Source organism: Elephas maximus, chromosome X (genome assembly GCF_024166365.1).
Source record: "Elephas maximus indicus isolate mEleMax1 chromosome X, mEleMax1 primary haplotype, whole genome shotgun sequence".
NCBI classification, from domain to species: domain Eukaryota; kingdom Metazoa; phylum Chordata; class Mammalia; order Proboscidea; family Elephantidae; genus Elephas; species Elephas maximus.
The window spans coordinates 37,752,940-37,777,997 of NC_064846.1; the positions used below are offsets into that span (position 1 = coordinate 37,752,940).

Sequence of the window (25,058 nt, forward strand, 5' to 3'; positions counted from 1 at the left end):
ATCGACTTGAAGGCAACGGATTTGGTTTTTTTTTTTTTTTTTTTGGTCGTCCTCTTCTCTCTCTGCCCCCTCCCCAGCCTGCACAATTTAAAAAGCCAGAACGTGACTTATTTGTATTGCCTTCCCAAAGTCATTGAGTATCTGCCCCTGCTTCCCCCTGATAAAAGCCAAGACTATCTCCTTAGAGCTTCCCCCACGAATTACTCCTCACACTCATTAGCCCTGCAGGGATATAGGGAGGCTACAAAGAGCATCTGGTATTTCGCGCTTCGGATGCTGTGGTTGCGGGGAGTTAGAAGTAAAGGAAAAAGGGGAGTGAACCATTCCTAACCATGTAAGGAACAAGCCCAGCCCTTTTTGGACCTACTTCAGAAGACAGAGGCCTCGGAGAAGAAACTTTTATCTGGCTGGCTGTTGCATCGGCCAGCTAGGTTGGGGTTGCGTGCCTGTAAGAGTTTGGGGCACAGAGCAGGTCCCACGTGGCAGGCCCTTAGCCCCTGTGGCCCCTAGCAGGCAAGGCGCGTAACCGGCCAGCGGTTATCTCGGAAGCACCAAGACTGAGTTTTATGGTTGTTTGAAGACTGCAGCGTAAGTGGCGGGACTTGCTCCAACTAGACCCGGTGGAGTGGGAGTGGCAGCTCTCGGGCGGGTGGTGCAGGGGCGCTTATCCATCCCCACCCCACCACACGGTGGGGCGCTCGCTGCAGGGGGGAGGCGGCAGGCAGCACACCACTTTGGGGGCTCGAATTAGCAGCGTGGCGCCCTGGCCCATCCGCCAGTTGAGGGCCGCGCGATCCTGGGAGAGCTTGCGCAGGTGCGCGTGAGTGTGCGTGGGAAAGCCAGTCGGCAGGGGCGCCCGCGGGCGGGGCAGGCACCCTCAGCTCAGCTCACAGGACTTGGCGGTCGTAGGGTGGGCTTGGGGCAGGAGAGGTCAACCTGCGTGAAGCCGCGCAGGGCGCCCGCACGCCGCGAGGCTTCTCTGCCCTTCAGGCTTGCTTTCCCGCCCTCCATCGCAGGACCTACCTGGCCCACCTGAGCCCCAGGGAGTGTGGGTCCAGAATGGGAAGGCTGGGCGTATACCAAAGGCTGTTGTAATTGTTGTTGATTAAGTTAACTTCAAAGGCAAGAAGGAAAATGATTAACTTCAAAGGCAAGAAGGAGGGAAGCCCAAAAGCCGAACTCTGCCCACCTTCAGGGACTGATGTGGAAATAGCCAGTTATTCCTGGGTTTCCTTTGGTGCCCATGGTGAATACCGACCTCTTGGTGCCAGGGTACTTTGTGGCACCCCTGCAGCCTTGGCTTTGACAGAGTTGTTAAGAAATGGCTTAGGAATCTGAGAAGAGAGAACTGCATGCGGAGGATGTTTATATAACAGATGAGCTAGGGAGAGTGATGGGGCAAAGCTGCAGGTTCCACCTTGCAATAAACCTAGCCAACTGTCTTAAACTAAAAAAAAAAAAAAAACTAGTGTCTTAAACTAAAGTATCCCGCAAACCTAGATTTTACAAGGCTAAGTTCATTGACTAGGAACAATGTTAAAACAACATTCCCAGTAATAATTCAGTTAAATAATGTGTTTCAATTACACCAGGACATTTTGTTCTGGCAACAGTCAGTCAGCATCCAGTGTGATGGAAAATAAATCCATTTTGTAGTGAGATATAAAGGGGGGAGGCAAGAAGTGGGAGAGAGAAAAGAAAAAGCAAGAGAAAGGGATAGACGCCACGCCATTGTCCTTGTTGGCACCTTGCTCTAATCAAGCGAGTGGTAAGAGTACCAGTTTCGGTGTTTTAATTCTGAGCTAGTGATTATAGATATAAATCCTGTTCAAGAGAACCAGTTTTTTACTTCCATTATTACTTTAATTGCCATAGAATGACAGTAGATAACAGAAGAATTACCAAGAGATACATAAATATGCTTATGAGAAGAAGGGAGAAAATGGCAGTAGTCTTGAATTGATGAGGAAATGAAGGAAAAGCAAAAGAACTTTCTTAATAGGACAAGATCCTGGAATGGTGGGATGGGTGACAATGTTTTCATTTTAAGGGTGAGGAAACTGGGGCCCAGAGATGTTAAATGATCCTCCTTGAGTCACACAGTCAGTGGCATTTCCAGGATTAGAATCTTGGATCCCTTGATTCCCAGCATAGAGCTGTGCAGCCTGGGGTAGAGGAAAGATAGTATTATGAGCAATGAACCAAAAGCATGCATCATAGGATACTACCGCCCTTTACAGTTGGGGCTGCTGCAGAGGTCCGATTCAGCCCAAGCCAAATAGTGGGCTAGCATATCTTTGTTTTTGGCAAGCCCAATCTATCCTGTTACCACCCTTTTCCCCATTTCAGCAACCCATCTGCTCCAGGTGTTCTGGGCCTGAACCTTGTCATTTGCACTAAGCCTGGCTTCTCCAGGCCCCTGGCATCCTAGGCTGTGGAGTTCCCCTTGGCTAACACGTTGCCATTCTGTGGTCCATGATCTAGCTCTGGCCAAACTGGCCTGTGATGACAGGTTAAAAAAAATCAGTTGCCTTCTAGTTGATTCCAACTCAAAGTGACTCCATGTGTGTCAGAGCAGAACCGTACTCCGTAGGGTTTTTAATGACTGATTTTTGGGAAGTAGATAGCCAGGCGTTTCTTCTGAGGTGTCTTTGGGTGGTCTAGAATTGCCAGTCTTTGGGTCAGCAGCCCAGCGTGTTAATGTTTTGCACCACCCAGGGACTCTGATGGTAGGTAGTTGGTGTTAGGTGCCATCAAGTTAGTTCCGACTCATAGCAACCCTATGTACAGCAGAATGAAATGTTGCCCAGTCCTGCACCATCCTCACAATGGTTGTTATATTTGAGCCCATTGTTACAGCTACTGTGTCAGTCCATCTTGTTGAGGGTTGTCATGGATTGAGTTGTGTGACATCTTTGCTTTTTAGCACTTTAAAGAGGTCTTTTGCAGGAGATTTGCCCAATGCAATACACTGGTTGATTTCTTGACTGCTGCTGCCATGGACATTGAGTGTGGATCCAAGACGAATGAAACCCAGATGATAGGTTAGTGGACATTAATGGATTAACTCTTGACAGTGTGCATTTTAATAGGACCTGGATGCACTGGTGAAACCCTAATGATCTGGGAAGCTAACTAGTCATCATGCTAGTTGACTTCTCCTACTCTAGGAACAGGGCCATCTCTGCCAAGATTCAGGAAACTGAGGCAAAGGGCTTCTGCAACAGGCACCTAACTTCTGAGCTCTGACCAAGGAATCATTATTGTAAATCATGTACCGACCTATTCCTCTTGGCTGCAAAACTTCCATGTTGCCCCCCAAAGCAGTGTGGATTGGTACTTGAAATTAGAGGCCACAAATAATGACTTTTTTCAGCTCTAGTTGCTAGAATTGGGGTGGGGGCGGTGGTCCATGCATTCCTTCTTGGTCCAGGTTAGCCCCTGAAACCCAGAAGCTGAAGGCGATCCAATCCTGCAGTCCCTCCAATGATGACAGTCTTAGAGCCATCTCCCCCATCCCATTTGCAACCTGTTGTAATGAACCCACGGCCTAGCTGTGCCACAAACCAAAACCAAACCTGTTGCCTTTGAGCCACGGTGCCCAGAGAGCAATAATGAACGTGCAGCTGGCTCTGTGTGAGCTTTCAGTTGGGGAAGGCAAATATAGGCTGTTAGAAAGCACCAGAAATGTGTAGCTGCAGCTTCTCAGCCTGCCAGCTCGGACTCAACTTCCACTCCTCACTTAATTAAGCGTGTTTAATGTGGTCATTGGAAACCCCGGTGGCGTAGTGGTTAAGTGCTATGGCTGCTAAGCAAGAGGTCAGCAGTTTGAATCCGCCAGGCGCTCCTTGGAAAATCCATGGTGCAGTTCTACTCTGTCCTATAGGGTCGCTATGAGTCAGAATCGACTCAACGGCAGTGGGTTTGGTTTGGTTTTGGTTTAATGTGGTCATTAGAGGTCCTTGTGGCACTTCACTTTTTTCTATCCCTCTCTTCTTCCATTTTCCCCAACTAGTTTCAAAAGAAACGATGTTAACTCCTATTCTCTGGCAAAGGGCCCAGACTGGGTATTGCATTTTGCTAACTTGCATTCACCCTGTGACATCTGTCTAATGCACTTTTCATTCAAGAGAGCAATCTGAGAGCCAGAGGTGAAGATGGAGTGACAGACACCCTCCTGGGGGAGACGCTGTCCCAGGACCCCCCTACTCCCGCCTCACCCTCTTGAGAGGGAAGGCCAGCTCTCAAGCAATTTCTTGAAAGAACTATTTGCCTTGTTTACTAGTTTACCAAAAGTTTGTTTCTTTGTACTATTTATAACAAAGTTAAAATACTTACCTATTTGTAAAAATTCATTTAAAAGGGAGTCTTTTTAAGAGCTTTTGGAGATTTCTCTGAAGATGTGATTGACAGGTTTCATTTGATCTTTAACAGCATTCTAAGGAGTGTTTCATTTGTTGTAGGGAGGTTTAGTTTCCTTGGGAATATATTTTAACAATGTGGAAAAGTATATGATTTCATCAGTAACCAAAATTTCAGCATTTATGTGGGAAAATTTACCCTAGTATCTTCTGAATCATTTGAAAGCCCATTTTCTGTTGTGTCAACTTAAGCATTTTGGGAATTCTTTCATCAATATTTTAAGTAGCAAAATTTTTATTTATTTTTACTTAAAAAATTTTTTTATTATGTTTTAGATGAAAGTTTACAGCTCAAGTTAGTTTCTCATACAAAAATTTATACAGATATTGTTATGTGACCCTAGTTGCCATCATCATGATATGACAGCACACTCCCCCTTTCCACCCCAGATTTCCCATGTCTGTGCAACCAGCTCCTATCCCTTTCCACCCCCTTCATCTCACCTCCAGACAGGAGCTGCCCAATTAGTCTCGTGTATCTACCTGAACTAAGAAGCACACTCTTCACAAGTATTACTTCATGTTTCACAGTCCAGTCCAATCTTTGTCTGAAGAGTTAGTTTCAGGAATGGTTCCAGTTCTCGGTTAACAGAGAATCCGGGGGCCATGTCTTCTGGGGTTCCTCTAGTCTTAGTCAGACGATTAAGTCTGGTCTTTTTATGTGAATTTGAGTTCTGCATCCCACTTTTTTCCTGCTCCGTCAGGGGCTCTCTGTTGTGTTCCCTGTCAGGATGGTCATTGACGGTAGCCGGGCACCATCTAGAGCTTCTGGTCTCAGGCTGATGGAGTCTCTGGTTTATGTGGCCGTTTTTGTCTTTTGGGCTCATATTTTCCTTGTGTCTTCAGGGTTCTTCATTCTCCTTTGGTCCAGGTGGGTTGGGACAAATTGACACATCTTAGATAGCTGCTCACTAGCTTTTAAGACCCCAGTTGCCATTAACCAAAAACCAAACCCATTGCCCTTGAGTCAATTCTGACTCATAGCTACCCTATAGGACAGAGTAGAACTGCCATAGAGTTTCCAAGGAGAACCTGGTGGATTCGAACTGCCGACCTTTTGGTTAGCAGCCATAGGTCTTAACCACTACACTACCAGGGTTTTCCAGATGCTATTAAGTAGCAAAATTTTTTGTCATTTGTTATTTATGGAAATTAGTAGTCAAAATGTAGTATGCAATGTGGTTGTTCCTGTCAAGTCCTAATTCATTTTTTTTCAATTGTTCTTTAAGTGAAAGTTTACAATTCAAGTCAGTTTCTCATACAAAAACTTATACACACATTGTCATATGACCCTAGTTTTTCTCACTACAATGTGACAACACACTCCTCCTCTCCACCCTGTATCTCCTGTGTCCATTCAACCAGTTCCTATCCCCCTCTGCCTTCTCATCTCGCCTCCAGGCAGGAGCTGCCCACAAGGTATCACGTGTCTTCTTGAGCTAAGAATCACACTCCTCACCAGTGTAATTTCCTGTCTTATACTCTGGTCTAATCTTTGTCTGAAAAGTTGGCTTCAGGAATGATTTTAGTTTTGGGCTAACACAGAGTCCGGGGTCCATGACCTCTGGGTTCCCTCCAGTCTCAGTCAGACCATTAAGTATGGTGTTTTTACTAGAATTTAAGGTTCACATCCCAGTTTTCTCCTGCACTATCAGAGATTCTCTGTTGTGTTCCCTGTCAGGGACATCATTTGTAGTACCCGGGCACCATCTACTTCTGCCAGTTTCAGACTGACGGAGTCTCTGGTTTACGTGGCCCTTTCTTTCTCTTGGGCTCACATTTACCTTGTGTCTTTGGTGTTCTTCATTCTCCTTTGCTCCAGGTGGGTTGAGACCAATTGATGCATCTTAGATGGCCGCTTGCTAGCTTTTAAGAGCCCAGACACCACTCACCAAAGTGGGATGCAGAACGTATTCTTAATACACTTTGTCATGCCAATCCACCTAGCTGTCCCCTGAAACCATGGTCCCCAGACCCCCATCCCTGCTATTGTGTCCCTCAAAGTGTTTGGTTGTATTCAGGAAACTCACTAGCTTTTGGATTAGTCCAGTTGTCCTGACTTCCCCTGTGTTCTGTGTTTTTCGTCCCTTCACCTAAAACAATTCTTGCCTACTAATGAGTGAATACCCCTCACTGGGGTGAGATGGAATCTCATTGTAGTTTTGATTTGCATTTCTCTAATGGCTAATGATCGTGAGCATTTCCTCTTGCGTCTGTTAGCAGCCTGAACGTCTTCTTTGATAAAGTGCCTGTTCATATCCTTTGCCCATTTTGTAATTGGGTTATTTGTCTTTTTGTTGTTGTGTTTTTTCAGTATCATGTAGATTTTAGAGGTCAGATGCTGATCGGCAATGTCATAGCTAAAAACCTTTTCCCAATCTGTAGGTAATCTTTTTACTCTTTTGGCGAAGTCTTTACATAAGCATAGGTGTTTGACTTTTAGGTGCTCCCAGTTATCTAATTTCTCTTCTGGTGTTTGTATATTGTTAGTAACATTTTTGTATACTGTTTATGCCATGTATTAGGGCTCCTAGTGTTGCCCCTATTTTCTTCCATGATCTTTATCTTTTCAGTTTTATATTTAGGTCTTTGATCCATTTTGAGTTAGGTTTTCTGCATGCTGTGAGGTATGGGCCTTGTTTCATTGTTTTGCAGATGGATATCCAGTTATGCCAGCACCATTTGTTAAAGACTCTGTCTTTTCCCCATTTAAGTGACTTTGGGCCTTTGTCAAATATCAGCTGCTCATAAGTGGATGAATTTATATCTGGATTCTCAATTCTGTTCCATTGGTCTATGTATCTGTTGTTGACCAGTACCAGGCTGTTTTGACTACTGTGTCGATATAATAGGTTGTAAAATCAGGTAGTGTGAGGCCTCCCACTTTATTCTTCTTTTTTTCTAATGCTTTACTTATCCAGGGCCTCTTTCCCTTTGGTGATTTGTTTCTCCGTCTCATTAAAAAATGTCAGTGGTATTTGGATTGGGATTCCATTGTATCTGTAGATTGCTTTGGGTAGAATAGACATTTTCACAGTGTTGAGTCTTCCCATCCACGAGCAAAGTATGTTTTTCCACTTATGTAAGTCTCTTCTGGTTTCTTGCGGTAGTGTCTTGTAGTTTTCTTTGTATAGGTCTTTTACGTCTCTGATTAGATTTATTCCTAAGTATTTTATCTTCTTAAGGTCTATTGTAAATGTTATTGATTTAGCGATTTCCTCTTCAACGTTGTATTTGTTGGTGTAGAGGAATCCGACTGATTTTTGTATGTTTATCTTGTATCCTGATACTCTGCTGAACTCTTCTAGTTTCAGTAGTGTTCTCGAGGATTCCGTAGGGTTTTCTGTGTATAAGATCATGTCATCTGCAAATAGAGATACTTTTACTTCTTCCTTGCCAATCTGAATACCCTTTATTTCTTTATCTAGCCTAATTGCTCTGGCTAGGACCTCCAGCACAATGTTGAATTAGAGTGGTGATAAAGGGTATCTTTGTCTGGTTCCCATTCTCAAGGGGAATGCTTTCAGTCTCCCTCCGTTTTTATGATGTTGGCTGTTGGCTTTGTACAAATTCCCTTTATAATGTTGAGGAATTTTCCTTCTATTCCTATTTTGCTGAGAGTTTTTATTATGAATGGGTGTCGAACTTTGTCAAATGCCTTTTCTGCATCAATTGATAAGATCATGTGATTCTTGTCTTTTGTTTTCAAATGTTGAACCATCCCTGCACTCCTGGTGTGAATCCCACTTGGTCGTGGTGAATTATTTTTGTGATATGTTTTTTTAATTCTATTGGCTAGAATTTTGTTTAGGATTTTTATGTCTACGTTTATGAGGGATATTTGTATGTAACTTTCTTTTTTTGTGGTGTCTTTACCTAGTTTTTGGTATCAGGGTTATGCTGGCCTCATAGGATAAGTTTGGAAGTATTCCATTCTTTTCTATGCTCTGAAATACCTTTAGTAGTAGTGGTGTTAACTCTTCTCTGAAAGTTAGAATTCTCAAGTGAAGCCGTCAGGGCCAGGGCTTTTTGTTGTTGTTGTTGTTGGGATTTTTTAAAATTACTTTTTCAATCTCTTCTTTTGTTATAGGTTTATTTAGTTGTTCTACCTCTGTTTGTGTTAGTTTAGGTAGGTAGTGTGTTTCTAGAAATTTGTCCATTTCCTCCAGGTTTTCAAATTTGTTAGAGTACAATTTTTCATAGTATTCTGTTATGATTCTTTTAATTTCAGTTGGGCCTGTTGTGATATAGCCCATCTCATTTCTTATTTGGGTTATTTTCTTCATCTCCTGTTTTTCTTTTGTCAATCTCACCAATGGTTTATCAATTTTGTTAATCTTTTCAAAGAACCAGCTTTTGGTCTTGTTAGCTCTTTCAATTATTTTTCTGTTCTCTATTTCATTTAATTCTGCTCTAATTTTTATTATTTGCGTTGTTCTGGTGCTTGAGGGTTTCTTTTGTTGCTCTCTTTCTATTTGTTCAAGTTGTAGTGATATTCCTTGATTTTGGCCCTTCTTTTTGTATGTATGCATTTATTGCTATAAATTGACCTCTGAGCATTGCTTTAGCTGTGTCCCAAAGGTTCTGATAGGAAGTGTTTACATTCTCACTGAATTCTATGAATTTCTTTAGTCTGTCCTTAATTTCTTCTATAATCCAATTGTTTTTGAGCAAAGTGTTATTCAGTTTCCATGTGTTTGATTTATTTTCTCTGTTTTTTCTGTTATTGACTTCTAGTTTTATAGCTTTATGATCAGAGAAGATGCTTTGTAATATTTCAATGTTTTGGATTCTCTTAAGACTTCCTTTATGGCCTAATATGTGGTCTATTCTAGAGAATGTCCCATGTGCATTGGAAAAGAAAGTATACTTGGATGCTGTTGGGTGGAGTGTTCTGTATATGTCTATAAGGTCAAGTTGGTTGATTGTGGCATTTAGCTCTTTTGCATCTTTATTGAGCTTCTTACTGGATGTTCTGTCCTTCACTGAAAATGGTGTGTTGAAGTCTCCTACTATTATTGTGGAGCTGTCTATCTCTCTTTTCAATGCTGTTATAGTTTGCTTTATGCATCTTGACGCCCTGTCATTGGGTGCGTAAATATTTAATATGGTAATGTCTTCCTGGTTTATTGTCCCTTTAATCATTATATAGTGTCCTTCCTTATCCTTTGTGGTAGACTTAAGTTTGAAGTCTGTTTTGTCAGAAACTAGTGCTGCCACTCCTGCTGTTTTTGATTGTTGTTTGCTTGATATATTTTTCCATGCTTTTTGAGTTTTAGTTTGTTTGTGTATTTAAGGCTAAGGTGTGTCTCTTGTAGCCAGTGTATAGATGGACCTTGTTTTCTTTTTTATCCCTTCTGCAACTCTCTATGTCTTTATTGGTGCATTTAGTACATTTACATTCAGTGTGATTATAGGTAGGTATGAGTTTAGTGCTGTCATTTTGATGTCTTTTTGTGTGTGTTGTTGACAGTTTATTTCTTCCACTTAATTTTTTGTGCTGAGTAGTTTTTCTTTGTAAATTGTGTGTTCCTCTTTTTCATTGTTGTTCATTTTGTTTTTGGTGAGTCTTTATATTTTTCTTGTATTTTATTCTGATGAGTAGGATTGTTAGTTTCCTTTGTGGTTACCTTAACATTTACCGCTATTTTTCTAAGTTTAAACCAAACTTTTATCTCCCTATATCCCCTTGATTTCCTCTGCATATAAAAGATCTATGACTACATTATTTCATCCCTCTTTAGTGATTTGATGTTGTCATCTTTTACATAATGACAATGTTGATTCTCCGTTTTGAGCGTTTTTTTATCTTGATTTATTTTTTTGATTTCCCTATCTGCATTGATATCTGGTTGCTCTGTCCTGTGCTCTAGTGTTGGGTTGATACCTGATATTATTGATTTTCTAACCAGAGAATTCCCTTTATTATTTCTGGTAGTTTTGATTTGGTTTTTGCAAATTCCCCAAACTTCTCTTTATCTGGAAATGTCCTAATTTCACCTTCATATTTGAGAGACAGTTTTGCTGGATACATGATTCTTGGCTAGCAATTTTTCTCCTTCAATGCTTTATGTATGTCATCCCATTGCCTTCTTGCCTACATGCTTTCTGCCAAATAGTCTGAGCTTATTCTTATTGACTTTCCTTTGTAGGTGGCTTTATGTTTATCCCTGTCTGCTCTTAAAATTTTCTCTTTATCTTTGGCTTTGGCAAGTTTGGTTATAATATGTCTTGGTGACTTTCTTTTGGGATCCACCTTGTATGGGGTTTGATAAGCATATTGGATAGAAATCTTCTCATTTTTCACAATGTCAGGGAAGTTTTCTGCCAATAAATCTTCAACAATTCTCTATATTTTCTGTTATCTGGCCCTGTTCTGGTACTTCAGTCACTCATAGGTTATTTCTCTTGATAGAGTCCCACATGATTCTTAGGTTTTCTTCATTTTTAAAAAAAAATCTTTTATCTGATTTTCTTTGAATGTATTGTTGCCAAGTGTTTTTTTTTTCTTTTTAACTGAACTTTAGATGAAGGTTTACAGAACAAACTAGTTTCTCATCAAACAGTTAGTACACTCATTGTTTTATGACATTGGTTAACAATGCCATGACATGTCAACACTCTCCCTTCTCAACCCTGGTTTCCCTATTACCAGCTTTCCTGTTGCCTCCTACTTTCCAGTCCCCGCCCCAGGGCTGGTATGCCCCTTTAGTCTTGTTTTGTTCCACGGGCCTATTCAATCTTTGGCTGAAGAATGAACCTCAGGAGTGACCTCAGTACTGAGCTGAAAGGGCATCTGGGGCCCATACTCTCTGGGTTTCTCCAGTCTCTGTCAGGCCAGCAAGTCTGGTCTTTCCTTTTGAGTTAGAATTTTGTTCTGCGTTTTTCTCAGCTCTGTCCAGGACCCTCTATTGTGATCTCTGTCAGAGCAGTCAGTGGTGGTAGTCGGGCACCATCTCATTGTACTGGACTCAGTCTGGTGGAGGCTGTGGTAGATGTGGTCCATTAGTCCTTTGGACTAATTTTTCCCTTATGTCTTTAGTTTTCTTCATTCTTCCTTGCTCCCGAAGGGGTGAGACCAGTGGAGTGTCCTAGATTGTTGCCAAGTGTTTCATCTTCAATCTTGCTAATTCTGACCTCCATTTCCTCAGTTCTGCTCCGTTGACTTCCTACTGAGTTGTCTAATACTGAAATTTAATTGTTAATCTTCTGAGTTTCTGATAGCTGTCTCTCTATTGATTCTTTCAGTCTATTAAATTTTTCATTGTTCTTGATTAATCCTGTTAATTTCCTCAACTGCTTTATCTGTGTGCTCCTGATCTCCTTCCTGATGTCTTGAAGAGTTCTATATATTAATCTTTTGTATTCTACATCTGGTAATTCCAGGAATACATCATCCAGAAGATTCCTTGATTCTTTGTTTTGGGAGTTTGTTGAAGAAATCATGGTCTGCTTCTTTATGTTATTTGATATCGACTGTTTTCTCCAAGCCTTCTATAAGTTATTGTATTAATCTGTTTTATGTTTGCTCATTGTGTCCTAGCTTCTTGCTTTGTTTTGTTTTGATATACCCGAATAGGGTACTAGAGTGAGCTAACTTGATTATTGGGGCCTTTGAAACACTAATGTCCTGTCAGCAGATGGCTAGAGGTGTTACCAGGTATATGAGTCTAGGAGTCCATTCACTATTCTTGTATAGATTCAGCTCAGGTGTCCAGGTAGTCAGTCACCTAGTGTGTGATGCAGGCTCTCATCTACGATCTCAGCGGAGCAGTGGCGATTGTTGTAAGCATAGGTTTCTGGTAGCAGCAGGAGGTCACACTCTGAGGAAGGCAAAGGGGCTGACAACCTTCCCCCGAGTGTCTATGAAGAAGGTGCATTCCTGTTCTCTGGAGTGCTCTGGTGGGTGGGCTCTGCAGCTGTACCATAGGCACTCAATGCTTTTAACTGTAAGGACTGGGAGGTACCACTTATCCTTGGACCTGTGTCACGGGTGGCCAGGTGGCATGGGTGGAGGCACCAGTCCTCAGACCCCTGCTGTGGGTAGGTGAGGGCCCTGTTTAATAGGCAGAGTGGTATCAAATGTCAAAAACCCGCCTCTCCCCAAACATCTGAAACAGTTACAGTCAGACATCAAGTGGATTCACCCTTGCAATATAACAGCCAGATCCTATCTGCTGTAATGGGGCCACCTGGATCCATGCAGGGGTGAAAGACAAAGTCTGTGGACCACTGGTGCCTGGACAGGAGCCACTTCTGCTCTGAGTTTCCAGATTAGGGGAGTGGGCAGTGTATTTTTTTCCCCGTTTGTTAATTTGTTCCTTCTCCAAGGCCGGGAGAATGGCCCAGGAAGTGCAGCAGGAAATATCTCAGGCCCAGGGAAATCAAGTGTTACTGAAGCCAGTTGGGGCAGGAGGAAGAATGAGATAGATGGGAGAAAGTTCTTTCAAAATGAGGAGCTATTAGATCCGCAGGGTAAATTAGACAAAATCACTTATATTGTGCCAAGAGCACTGTTTTATCTCAGATTCTGGAGGCTTGTATATATTCTTTGTGCTGGCTTGGTCCCACCCCAGTCACGTCAGGAAATCAGGGCTGCACCTTTCTTGATGAAGCAGCTGTGTCTTGAATGCCACTGCCAGCCCCGCTGTGGTCGTGCCAGGATCAGGGCTGCACCACTTCGCTTGCCTTCTTTTGCTGGAGCAGCCACGTCCCCAAACAGTACTGCCAGTCCCGCTGCAGTTGCGCCAGGGAATCAGGGCTGAGGCCTTCCCACGGACTCAGCAACTCCTCACTGCTTCTCTACCGTCTCTCCCTCCCACTGTCGCTCAGTCTGATTTCTTAACTTTGCCTTTGATGATCAGGGTTCCTAGCTTGTCACGTATATAATTGACTCACTTGTTTTTTTGGTCTTTGTTGTAAGAGGAACCACTGGAAGCGTCTGACTATGCCACCATCTTGGCCCTGCCTCCTTTTTTTTTTGAGTGAAAAATTTGCTCTACGTTTTTCTCCAGCTCTGTCAAGGATCCCCTATTGTGATCCCTGTCAGAGCAGTTGGTGGTGGTAGCTGGGTACCAATCTAGTTGTGCTGGACTTAGTCTGATGGAGGCTGTGGTAGTTGTGGTCTGTTAGTCCTTTGGACTAATCTTTCCCTTGTGTCTATGGTTTTCTCCATTCTCCCAGATGGGCTGAGACCAGTGGAGTATCTTAGATGGCTACTCAGAGGCTTTTAAGACCCCAGACCCTATTCACCAAAGTAGAATGTAGAACATTTTCTTTATAAACTATTTTATGCCAATTGAGCTAGATGTTCCCTGAGACGATGGCTGCCACACCTCTCATCCCAGTAATTTGGTCCCTCAAATAGTTTGGATGTGTCTATGGAGCTTCCATGACCTTGCCTTCATCAAAGCTGTTCTGGCTTCCACAAGATTATGTACTGTCTGGCCATTCACCAAAGTCACCACTTATCTATTGTCTCTTTAGTGTTTTTGTATCTCCACCCCTCCCCTCCCTTGTAACCATCAAAGATTGTTTCCTTTTGTGTGTAAACCTTTTCATGAGTTTTTATAGTAGTGGTCTCATACAATATTTGTCCTTTTGTGATTGACTTATTTCACTCAGCATAATGCTCTCCAGATTTCATCCATGTTGTGAGATGTTTTGCAGATTCATCTTTGTTCTTTATTGTTGCATAGTATTCTCTTCTGTGTATGTACCATAGTTTGCTTATCCATTCATCTGTTGAGGGCATCTAGGTTGTTTCCATCTTTTTACTATTGTGAATAATGCTGCAGTGTACATGGGTGTGCATATGTCTATTCATGTGATGGCTCTTCTCTAGGATATATTCCTAGGAGTGGGATTGCTGGATCATATGGTATTTCTATTTCTAGCTTTTTAACGAAGTGGCATATTGTTTTCCAAAATGGTTGTACCATTTTGCCTTCCCACCAGCAGTGCATAAGAGTTCCAATCTCCTCGCAGCCCCTCCAACATAGGTTATTTTCTGTTTCTTTGATTCATGCCAGTAATGGCAGGGTGAGATGATATCTCATTGTGGTTTTATTTGCATTTCTCTAGTGTCTAGTCATTGTGAGCATTTCCTCATGTGTCTGTTAGACACTTGAATGTCTTCTTTGGTGAAGTGTCTGTTCATTTCCTTAGCTCATTTTTTAACTGAATTAGTTGTCTTTTTGTTGTAGGGATGTTAGATTTTCCTGTAGATTTTAGAGATTAGAACTTTGCCAGATTTGTCATAGCCAAAAATGTTTTCCAAGTCTATAGGTTCTCTTTTAACTCTTTTGGTGAAATCTTTTAATGAGCATAAGTGTTTAATTTTTAGAAAGTCCCAGTTATATGTCTTATCTTCTAGAGTTTGTGTGTTTTTACTTATCGTTTGTATCCTGTTAATGCCATGTGTTAGGACCTCTAGCATTGATCCTGTTTTTCTTCTCTGATCTTTATAGTTTTTGGTTTTATATTTAGGTCTTTGATCCATTTTGAATTAGTTTTTGTGTATGGTGTGAGGTATGGGTTCTGTGTCATTTTTTTGCAGATGGACATCCAGTTTTGCCAGCACCATTTGTTAAAAAGACTGTCTTTTCTCCATTTGATAGATTTGGGCCTTTGTAGAATATCAGGTGACCGTAGGTGGACGGATTTACATCTGAGTTCTCAATTCTGTTCCATTGGTGAATGTGTCTGTCGTTCCATTACCAGACTGTTTTGACTACTGTAGCTGTATAGTAGGTGCTGAGGTCAGGTAGTGCAAGTCCTCCTACTTTCTTCTTCTTCTTCAATAGTGCTTTACTTATCTGGGGTATCTTCCCTGTGCAGATCAAGTTAATGATTACTTTTTCCATATCATTAAATAATGCTGTTGGTATTTGGATCAGGACTGCATTGTTTTTGCAGATTGCTTTGGGTAGAATTGACATTTTCACAGTGTTGAGTCTACCTATCCATGAGCATGGTATGTTTTTCCATTTATGTAGATCTCTTTTGGTTTCTTGCAGTAGTGTTTTGTAGTTTTCTTTGTATAGGTCTTTCACATCCCTGGTTAGATTTTTTTCCTACGCATTTTATTTTTTAGGGGCTCTTATAAATAGTATTGTTTTCTTAATTTCCTTTTCCTTGTTGTCTTTATTGGTGTATAGGAATCCAACTGATTTTTGTATGTTTATCTTATATCCAGAAACCTTGGTAAATAGTGGTTAAGCACTATGACTGCTAACCAAAAGGTCGGCAGTTCAAATCCACCAGGTGCTCCTTGGAAACTCTATGGAGCAGTTCTACTCTGTCCTATAGGTTCACTATGAGTCGGGATCGACTCAATGACAACCAGTTTTTTAGTTTTATCTTATATCCTGCTACTCTGCTGTATCTTTCTATTAGTTCAAGTAGTTTTCCTGTGGAGTCTTTTGGGTTTTCTTTGTATAGTATCATATCATCTGCAAATAGGGACAGTTTTACTTCTTTATTACCAATTTGGGTGCCCTTTATTTCTTTTTCTTGCCTTATTGCTCTAGCTAGGACTTCCAGCACAACGTCAAATAGGAGTGGTGATAAAGGGCATCCTTGTCTTGTTCCTGTTCTCAAGGGGAATGTTTTCAGCCTCTCTCCATTAAGAATGATGTTGGCTGTTCGTTTTGTATAGATGCCCTTTATTATGTTGAGATATTTCCCTTCTATACCTATTTTATTGAGAGTTTTTTTTTTATCAGGAATGGGTGTTGGAGTTTGTCAAATGCCTTTTCTGCATTGATTGAGATGATCGTGTGATTCTTTACTTTTATTTATGAGGTGGATTATGTTGATTGATTTTCTAATGTTGAACCATTCTTGCATACCTGGTATGAATTCCACTTGGTCATGGTGTATTATTTTTTTTTTGATATGATGCTGAATTCTATTGGCTAGAATTTTGTTGAGAATTTTGGCAAATAAATTCATGAGAGATATTGGTCTGTAATTTTCTTTTTTGGGTGTGCTGTCTTTGCCTGGTTTGGGTATCAGGGTTATGCTGGTTTCATAGAATGAATTCAAAAGCATCTGTTCTTTTTCTATGTTCTGAAATATTCTGAGTAGTACTGGTGTAAGCTCTTCTCTGAATGTTTGGTAGAATTCTCCAGTCAAGCCATCTGGGCCAGGGCTTTTAGTTGTTGTTTTTGGGAATTTTTTAATTACCTTTTCTGTCTCTTCTCTTGTTATGGGTCTGTTCAGATTTTCAACACCAGTTTGTGTTAGTTTGGGTAGGTAGTGTGTTTTCCATTTCCTCTAGGTCTTCAAATTTTTTGCAGTGTAGTTTTTTATAGTACTCTGTTCTGATCCTTTTTATTTAAGTTGGGTCTGTTGTAATGTCCCCCATTTCATTTCATATTTGGGTTATTCGTGTCCTCTCCTTTCTTTCTTTTGTCAGTTTGGCCAATGGTTTGTCGATTTTGTTGATCCTTTCAAAGAACCAACTTTTGGTTTTGTTGATTCTTTCTATTGTTTTTCTATTCCCTATTTCATTTATTTCTGCTCTGATCTTTATTATTCCCTTTCTTCTGATGGCTGTGGCTTCTTTTGCTGTTCTTTTTCTATTTGTTTGAGTTGTGTAGCTAATGTTTTGATTTTGTTCTTTTCTTGTTTTTTCATGTGTCCATCTATTGCTATAAATTGACCTCTAAACACTTCCTTTGCTGTGCCCTAAAGGCTTTGGTGTGATGTGTGTTTTCATTCTCACTGGATTCTAGAAATTTTTTTATTCCATCTCTGATTTTTTCTGCTACCCAGTGGTTTTAAAGCAGGACGTTATTCAGTTTCCAGGTATTTGATTTTTTTCTTTGCTCTTCTTGTTGTTAATTTCTACTTTGATGGTGCTGTGATTAGAGAGATACTTTGTATTATCTCAATGTTTTGGGTTTTGTTGAGGGTTACTTTGTGGCCTAACAGGTGGTCTACTCAGGAGAACGTTCTGTGTGAATTGGCAAAGAATATGTACTTTGCAGCTGTTGGGTGGAGTGTTCTATGTATGTCTATGAGGTCCAGCTGGCTGATTGTAGCCTTTAGCTCTTCTGTATCTTTGTGGAGTTTCTTTCTATATGTTCTGTCCTTTACTGAGAGTGGTGTGTTGAAGTCTCCTACTATTATTGTGGAACTGTCAATTTCTCTTTTCAGTGCTGTTAGAGGTTGTTTTATGTATTTTGGAGCCCTGCCATTGGGTGCATAATTTGTTATGGTTATGTCTTCATGATGGATTGTCGCTTTAATCATTATATAGTGCCCTTCTTTGTCCTTTGTGGTGGATTTTGTTTTAAAGCCTATTTTGTCTGAGATTAGTATTGCCACTCCTGCCTTTTTTTTTTTTGGTGGCTGTTTCCTTGATATATATTTTTTCTATCCTTTGATTTTTAATAAATGTATGTCTTTGTTTCAAAGGTGTGTCTCTTGTAGACAACATATTGATGGATCCATTTTTATGCATTCTGTCACTCTCTGTCTCTTTATAGGTGCATTTAGGCCATTTACGTTCAGTATAATTATTGATAGGTGTGAGTTTATTGCTGTTATTTTGTAGTGCTTTTTTTGTGTGTGTGGTGCTGATGTTTTCTTTGTCCCTATTACTCTCCTGTGGTGAATTCCTTTTGTTTGTGAATTTTTTTCATTCTTTTTGTTTTTGTGGATTTCATATTTACTGAGACTTTATGTTTTCCTTTATTTTGATGAGTAGGTTTGTTAACTTTCTTTGTGGCTACCTTGAAATTTACCCTTATCTTCCTAAGTTTGAACCAGTCTTTCATTACTTGGTATCACCTTGCCTTCCTCTGCATTAGAAAGTTCTATACCTACACTGTTTTTTCTCTCTTTTATTGTTCTGATATTGTTGACATTTACAGATTAACCTCACTGGTTTCCTGTTGTAAATCTTTTAGTTTTGATTTATCCTTGAGAGTTTATTACCTAGGTTGGTATCTGGCTGATGTGGTCTTGCATCTTAGATTCAGGCTGCCGTCTGATGTTGTTGGCTCTCTAACTGAAGGACTCCCTTTCATAATTCTTGTAAGTTTGGTTTGGTTTTTACATATTCCCTTAATTTCTGTTTTTCTGGAAATGTCCTGATTTCACCATCATATTTGAGCAAGAGTTTTGCAGGATATATTATTCTTGGTTGGCAATTTTTTTTCTTTCAAGGTTTTATATATGTCATCCCATTGCCTTCTTGCCTGCATGGTTTCTGCCGAGTAATCAGAGTTTGGAATTATTTTTCCCCCTCTGTATGTGACTCTGTTTTTCTCGAGCTGCTGTCAGGATTCTTTCTTTGTCTTTGGTTTTAGTGAGTGTGGTTATGACATGCCCTGGTGATTTTCTTTTGGGGTCTTTCCTATATGGTGTTCATCGAGCTTCTTGTATGGTCAGCTTTTCATCTTTCATGATATTAGGGAAGTTTTCTGTCAGCAATTCTTCAACGATTCTCTCTGTGGTTTCTGTTTTCTCCCCTTGTTCTGGAACTCTGATCACTCGCAGATTTTTGCTTTTGATTGTATCCTACATCATTATCAGTGTTTCTTCATTTTTCTTTGTTCTTTTCTCTGATTTGTCTGCAAAGTGGTATCCAAGTATTTGTCTTCAATTTCACTGATCCTGTCTTCCATTGTTTCAAACTTACTTCTAAAACCTTCTGTGACACTGTCCATTTCTGAAATCTTGTTTATATTTTGGATTTCTAATCGCTGTTTTTGTACGATTTCTAGTTGTGAATTTATTTTAACATTTTGTTCCTGTGTTATTTTCCTGAACTCATCTATTGTTTTGTCCGTATTTCCATGACTTTGTCTATTTTTCCCCATTTTTGTCTGCTTTTTCCTTCAACTCTTGGATAGCCCCGAATATTAGAGATTTGAATTCCCTATCAGGTAGTTCCAGTGCCTTTTCTTCCACTGGAAGGTCATCTGGTGTTTTATATTGGATGCCTACTGGAACTGTCTTTTCCAGTTTTTTTTTTTAAATATGTTTTGATTTTGTCTGCCCTCTTTGGGACATTCAGTAATTAGTTTCTTCATTTATTGATTTTAGATTTGTTTGTTTTGTCCTGCTTTTTTTGTTTTATTTGGTTATGTCTGAATAGGTGGGCTGGGTGTTTTTTGTTTTTTGCTCATCTGTGGGCATAATACTTCTTAACACCTTGTCCAATGAGCAGGGCCAGTCACTCAGCTATGGTGCAGCAGGACAGGTCCAGTGGAGAGGGAGGGGCTGACAGGGTGGGGCCAGGGATCAGTGCAGGGCAGTTTCCGGTAGACTGTGCCTGTGCTGCTTGGGGTTGCAATTCTCAGTATATGATTTTGCAGCAGATTTACCCAATGCAGTGTGTCTTTTGATTTCTTGACTGCTGCTTCCATGGGTGTTGATCTTGGATCCAAGTAAAATGAAATCCTTGACAACTTCAGTCTTTTCTCCTTTTAACATGATGTTGCTTATTGATCCAGTTGTGGAGATTTATGTTTTCTTTATGTTGAGGTGTAATCTGTACTGAAGGCTATAATCTTTGATCTTCCTCAATAAGTGCTTCAAGCCCTCTTTACTTTCAGCAGACAAGGTTGTGTCATCTGCATAACACTGGTGGTTAATGAGTCTTCTAATCCTGATGCTGCATTATTCTTCGTATAGTCCAGTTTCTTGGATCATTTGGTCAGCATACAGATTGAATAAGTATGGTGAGAGGATATCTTTGATGCACACCTTTTCTGTCTTTAAACCACCCTTTTTCTGTTTGATTGACTCCTCTTGATCCATGTAGGGGTTCCTCATGAGCACGATTAAGTGTTCTGGAATTCCCACTCTTCACATTGTTATCCATAATTTGTTATGATCCACACAGTTGAATGCCTTTGTGTAGTCAATATAACACAGATAAACATCCTTCTGGTATTCTCTGCTTTCATTCAGGATCCATCTGACATTAGCAATGGTGTCCCTGGTTTTACATCTTCTCCTGAAGCTGGTTTGAATTTCTGGCAGTTCCCTGTCTATATATTGCTTCAATCACTTTTGAATGATCTTCAGCAAAATATTACTTGTGGGTGATATTAACGATATTTTTAAATAATTTCCACATTCAGTTGGCCCACCTTTCTTGGGAATAGGCATAAATATGGATCTCTTCCACTCAGTTCGCCAGGCAGTTGTCTTCCAAATTTCTTGGCATATACAAGTGAGCACTTCCAGCCCTGCATCTGTTTGTTGAAACATCTCAATTGGTATTTCCTTCAATTCTTGGAGCCTTGTTTTTGGTCAGTGCTTTCAGTACAGCTGAACTTCCTTCAGTACCACAGGTTCCTGATTATATGCTACCTCCTAAAATGGTTGCCAATTCAACTTTTTCCAAGTGTACAACTTATTGATAGCAATTACAATAATTGGCTGTGCAACTCTACACTTAATCAATGTGATTTTTCCATGACTGTTAACTCACCTTTAGTGGTAACCACTACATTTGCCTTTTTTTGTCTTTTTATGTAAATGAAGTCATACAGTATTTGTCCTTTTGTGATTGGCTTATTTCACTCATCATAATGTCTTCAAGCTCCATTCATATTGTAGCATGTATCAAGACTTTGTTTCTCCTACTGGCTAAGTAGTATTTCATTGTCTGTATGTGCTGCATTTTGTTTATCCATTCATCAGTTAATGGGCATTTTAGGTTGTTTTCACCTTTTGGCTATTGTGAAGAGTGCTGCAACGAACACTGGTGTGCAGGTCTCTTTGAGTCTGTGCTTTCAAGTCTTTTGTGTGTATACCTAAGTAAACCAATTTATTTCTTATTCTTCCTTCACAGTTTCATAGTTACGGCTAGTGTATAGCAAATTTGAGGAACTAATCACACAGTATATTATATTAATTCCTTCTTAACATCTTCATTCTCCTGCTACTTTAATGGTTTTACTCTTTCATGAAATTTTCAACAGCTCCAATACTATCCAATGCACATTGCTGTAAACTTTAAAATTTGCCAAAAGACATGAGTTCCAGTGAATTGGCTTGCTTTCAGAAGACCAAGCTGAGTTAGTGAAAAAAACCTCAATTTTTAAAAATGACTTGCCATTTGATGACAAATTTTTAACATATGCTAATTTAACTCAGAGCTCTGGTGGCACAGTGAGTGCTTAAGAACCTGTCTGCTAACCAAAAAGTTGGCAGTTCAAATCTACCAGCCACTCCTTGAAAACCCTATGGGGTAGCTCTACTTTGTCCTATAAGGCTGCTGTGAGTCAGAACTGTCTCAATGGCAGTGGGCTTGGGGTTTTTTTTATCTTAACTCACAGCCCTGGTAGTGCAGTGTTTAAGTGCCCAGCTGCCAACCAATAGGTTGGCGGTTCACACTCATCACCAGCTCTGAGGGAGAAAGACCTGGCAGTCAGCTTACAGGCTTGGAAACCTAGTGGGGCAGTTCTGCTATGTCCTATAGGATCGCTATGAGTCATGGAATCAACTAGACAGCAGTAGGTAACCTTAACTCAGTAGTTCTTAACCAGGTACAAGTTTGCTCCCCAGGGGACATTTGCAGTATCTGAAGATATTTTTGGTTGTCACAACTAGGGTGGGAAGGTAGGTAGGTGTACTACTGGCATTTAGTGGGTAGAGGCCAAGGATGCTGCTAAACATCCTATGATACACAGAACAGGCCCCCACAAGAAAGAATTATCCAGCCCCAAATGTCAATAGTACTGAAGCTGAAAAACCCGGTCTTAAATTAATAGTGTTTTACCAAAGTAGAAGTCTAAGGAGGACCACCTTAAGAGTGTCTAGACCAATGCTGTCCAATAGAAGTTTCTGTGGCAATAGAAGCGTTCTCTATCTGTATTGTCTAGTATGATAGCTACTAACCATGTGTGGCTACTGAATACTTGCAGTGTGGCTAGTGCCACTGAGGAGCTCAATTTTTAATTCAATTTAATTTACAATCTAGTGGAGCATATCCTAGGACAGTCCTGGGTTTGTGTCAACAGTCTACCACTTCCTGGCTTTATGACCTTGAGTATGTCATCTAAGCTTTCTGAGCCTCAGTTTCCTCATCTGTAAAATGGAGGTAATAATGGGACCTACTCTTTTTTTTTTACTCTTCAGAGGATTGTGAAGACCAAATGAAATAATACATGAGAAATAAAGCATGTAGCCCAGTGCCCAGCACAGTAAGCATTTGAGATGTTAGCAATTACTGGCATAGATTAGGCTTTGTGGCCACGAGTGATTGATTTAACCTGTCTGAGCCTTAGTTTCCTCATCTGTAAAATGGTGATAATGATTCCTACCTGTCTTAGTTATCTGGTACTGCTGGAACAGAAATACCACAAGTGAATGGCTTTAGCAAAGAGAAATTTATTCTCTCACAGTCTAGGAGGCTAGAAGTTCAAATGCAGGGTTCTAGCTCCAGGGGAAGGCTTTCTCCGTCAGCTCTGGGGGAAAGTCCTTGTCATCAATCTTCCCATGGCTGAGGAGCTTCTCAGCGCAGGAGCCCCAGGTCCAGAGGATGCACTCAGCTCCCGGCAGTGCTTTCTTGGTGGTATGAGGCCCCCCTGTCTCTCTGCTCACTTCTCTGTTTTATATCTCAAAGAAGATTGACTTTAGACAAAACCTAATCTTGTAGATTGAATCCTGATGATGTTATGAGGCAGGATTAGAAGAAGTTATGTTAATGATGCAGGACTCAGTCAACAAGATTATATTCTATCTTGAGTCAGTCACTTTAGACAAAACGTAATCTTGTAGACTGAGTCCTGATTATGTTATGAGGCAGAATTAGAAGCAGTTATGTTAATGATGCAGGAATCAATCTACAAGACGACGTTCTATCTTGAGTCAGTCTCTTTTGAGATATAAAAGAGAGAAGCCAACAGAGAGACAGGGGGACCTCATACAACCAAGAGAGCAGCACCGGAAGCTGAGCACGTCCTTTGGACCTGGGGTTCCTGCGCTGAGAAGCTCCATGACCAGGGGAAGATTGATGACAAGGATCTTCCCTCAGAGCTGACAGAGAAAGCCTTCCCCTGGAGGTGACGCCCTGAATTTGGACTTCTAGCCTCCTATACTGTGAGAGAATAAATTTCTTTGTTAAAGCCATCCCCTTGTGGTTTTTCTCTTCTAGCAGCACTAGATAACTAAGACATTACCTCACAGGGTTGTAATAAGGTTTAAATGAGGTTACTGGCAGCTACATAGGTCACCTTCACTAAACATGAGTCCACTTGTCACCTAATATTGATAAACAAAGAGCACCATTAACCAGTTAAAGTAGTCATTATGCGGTTTCTGTTGTCAGCTAAAATCTTCTGCTTCTTTAAATAGAGATCACTGGGGATCATTAGAATAATTACCGTGGGCCTGTAAGAGAAAATGGGTTTCATAAGACTGTATGAACTACATAGCCTTAAATTTTCTAACAGGGGTTGGGCTTAGTCAATATTTTTACCCAAGTACAGGGACTTGCAAGCTAAGAATTACCTGTTCACTAGGCCCCTCAAATTGCACTTTGTTTATTGCATTCAGCCCTGTACTAGGTATAGTAGAGGGATAGAGGTTTATGATAGAGTTCCTGCCTTTTGTGCACTTAGAAGTTTGTTGAGGAGGCAAGACCAACATATATGACCCGTTCCTGTGGAGTCGATTCTGACTCACAGTGACCCTATAGGACAGAGTAGAACTGCCCCATAGGGTTTCCAAGAAGCAGCTGGTGGATTCAAACTGTTGACCTTTTGTTTGGTTAGCAGCCTGAGCTCTTAACCACTGTGTCACCAGGGATCCAGGGGAACCCTAAAACAAGATACCATGTAATTAAGTGTTAAAACACAATTACATCAAGTAGGTGAAGTGGAGGGTCAACGAAAAAGAGGGAGACCTTCAACGAGATAGATTGACTCAGTGGTTGCAATAACGGGCTCAAGCATAACAACAATTGTGAGGATGGTGCAGGACTAGGCAGTGTTTCATTCTGTTGTACAGGGGGTCACTGCGAGTCGGAACCACATCGATGGTACCTAACAACAACAACTGTTAAAGCGTGTACTATGAAGGGGTTGGTTGTTGTTGTTGGGTGTCATTGAGTTGATTCCGACTCATAGTGACCCTGTATAACAGAATAGAACTGCCCCATAAGGTTCCCTAGGCTGTAATTTTTAAGGGAGCAGATTGCCAGGTCTTTTTTCCTGTGGAACCACTGGATGCATTCGAACTGCTGACCTTTTGGTTAGCAGCTGACCGATTAACCATTGTGATAGCAGGGCTCCTTCATGAAGAATTAGAGTGGGAAGAAATTTGAGAAAGAAAAAAATCACTATGGGCTAGAACCACTGTGAAAGACATCTCCGAGTGAGGCACCATTGAGGATGGCTTAGGACTTGTTGGGAGACCTGGATAAGGTTCATGGTGCCTAGACCATGTCCCCCCACATAGGGCCAAACAAAATATTGGCATTCAGGACCACTTCAGTAGTTGTTGGCCAGTTTTTGGCATTGCTGTCATTGACTGCTCTGTGGATGCCTGTAACTATGTCCTTGTGCCCAATGGACACAGGGGCCATTGAAGGAATTGGGGAAGGCAGGTGTGTTGATGATACTTAAGTGCTATTTCTGGGTCCTTCTTTACCTACTCAGCCATGAC

At 40.9% G+C, this 25,058-nt stretch overlaps 1 protein-coding gene across 1 annotated transcript in view; it reads left to right on the forward strand.

Annotated features, from left to right (window-relative positions):
- The first annotated feature begins 423 nt into the window (after positions 1-423).
- KIAA1210 (KIAA1210 ortholog) overlaps positions 424-25,058 on the forward strand; it is a 110,695-nt gene continuing 86,060 nt past the window's right edge. The window contains exon 1 of the mRNA XM_049872847.1: positions 424-588. The gene's annotated coding sequence lies outside the window, so the exon portion shown is untranslated. The remainder of the gene's footprint in view (positions 589-25,058) is intronic.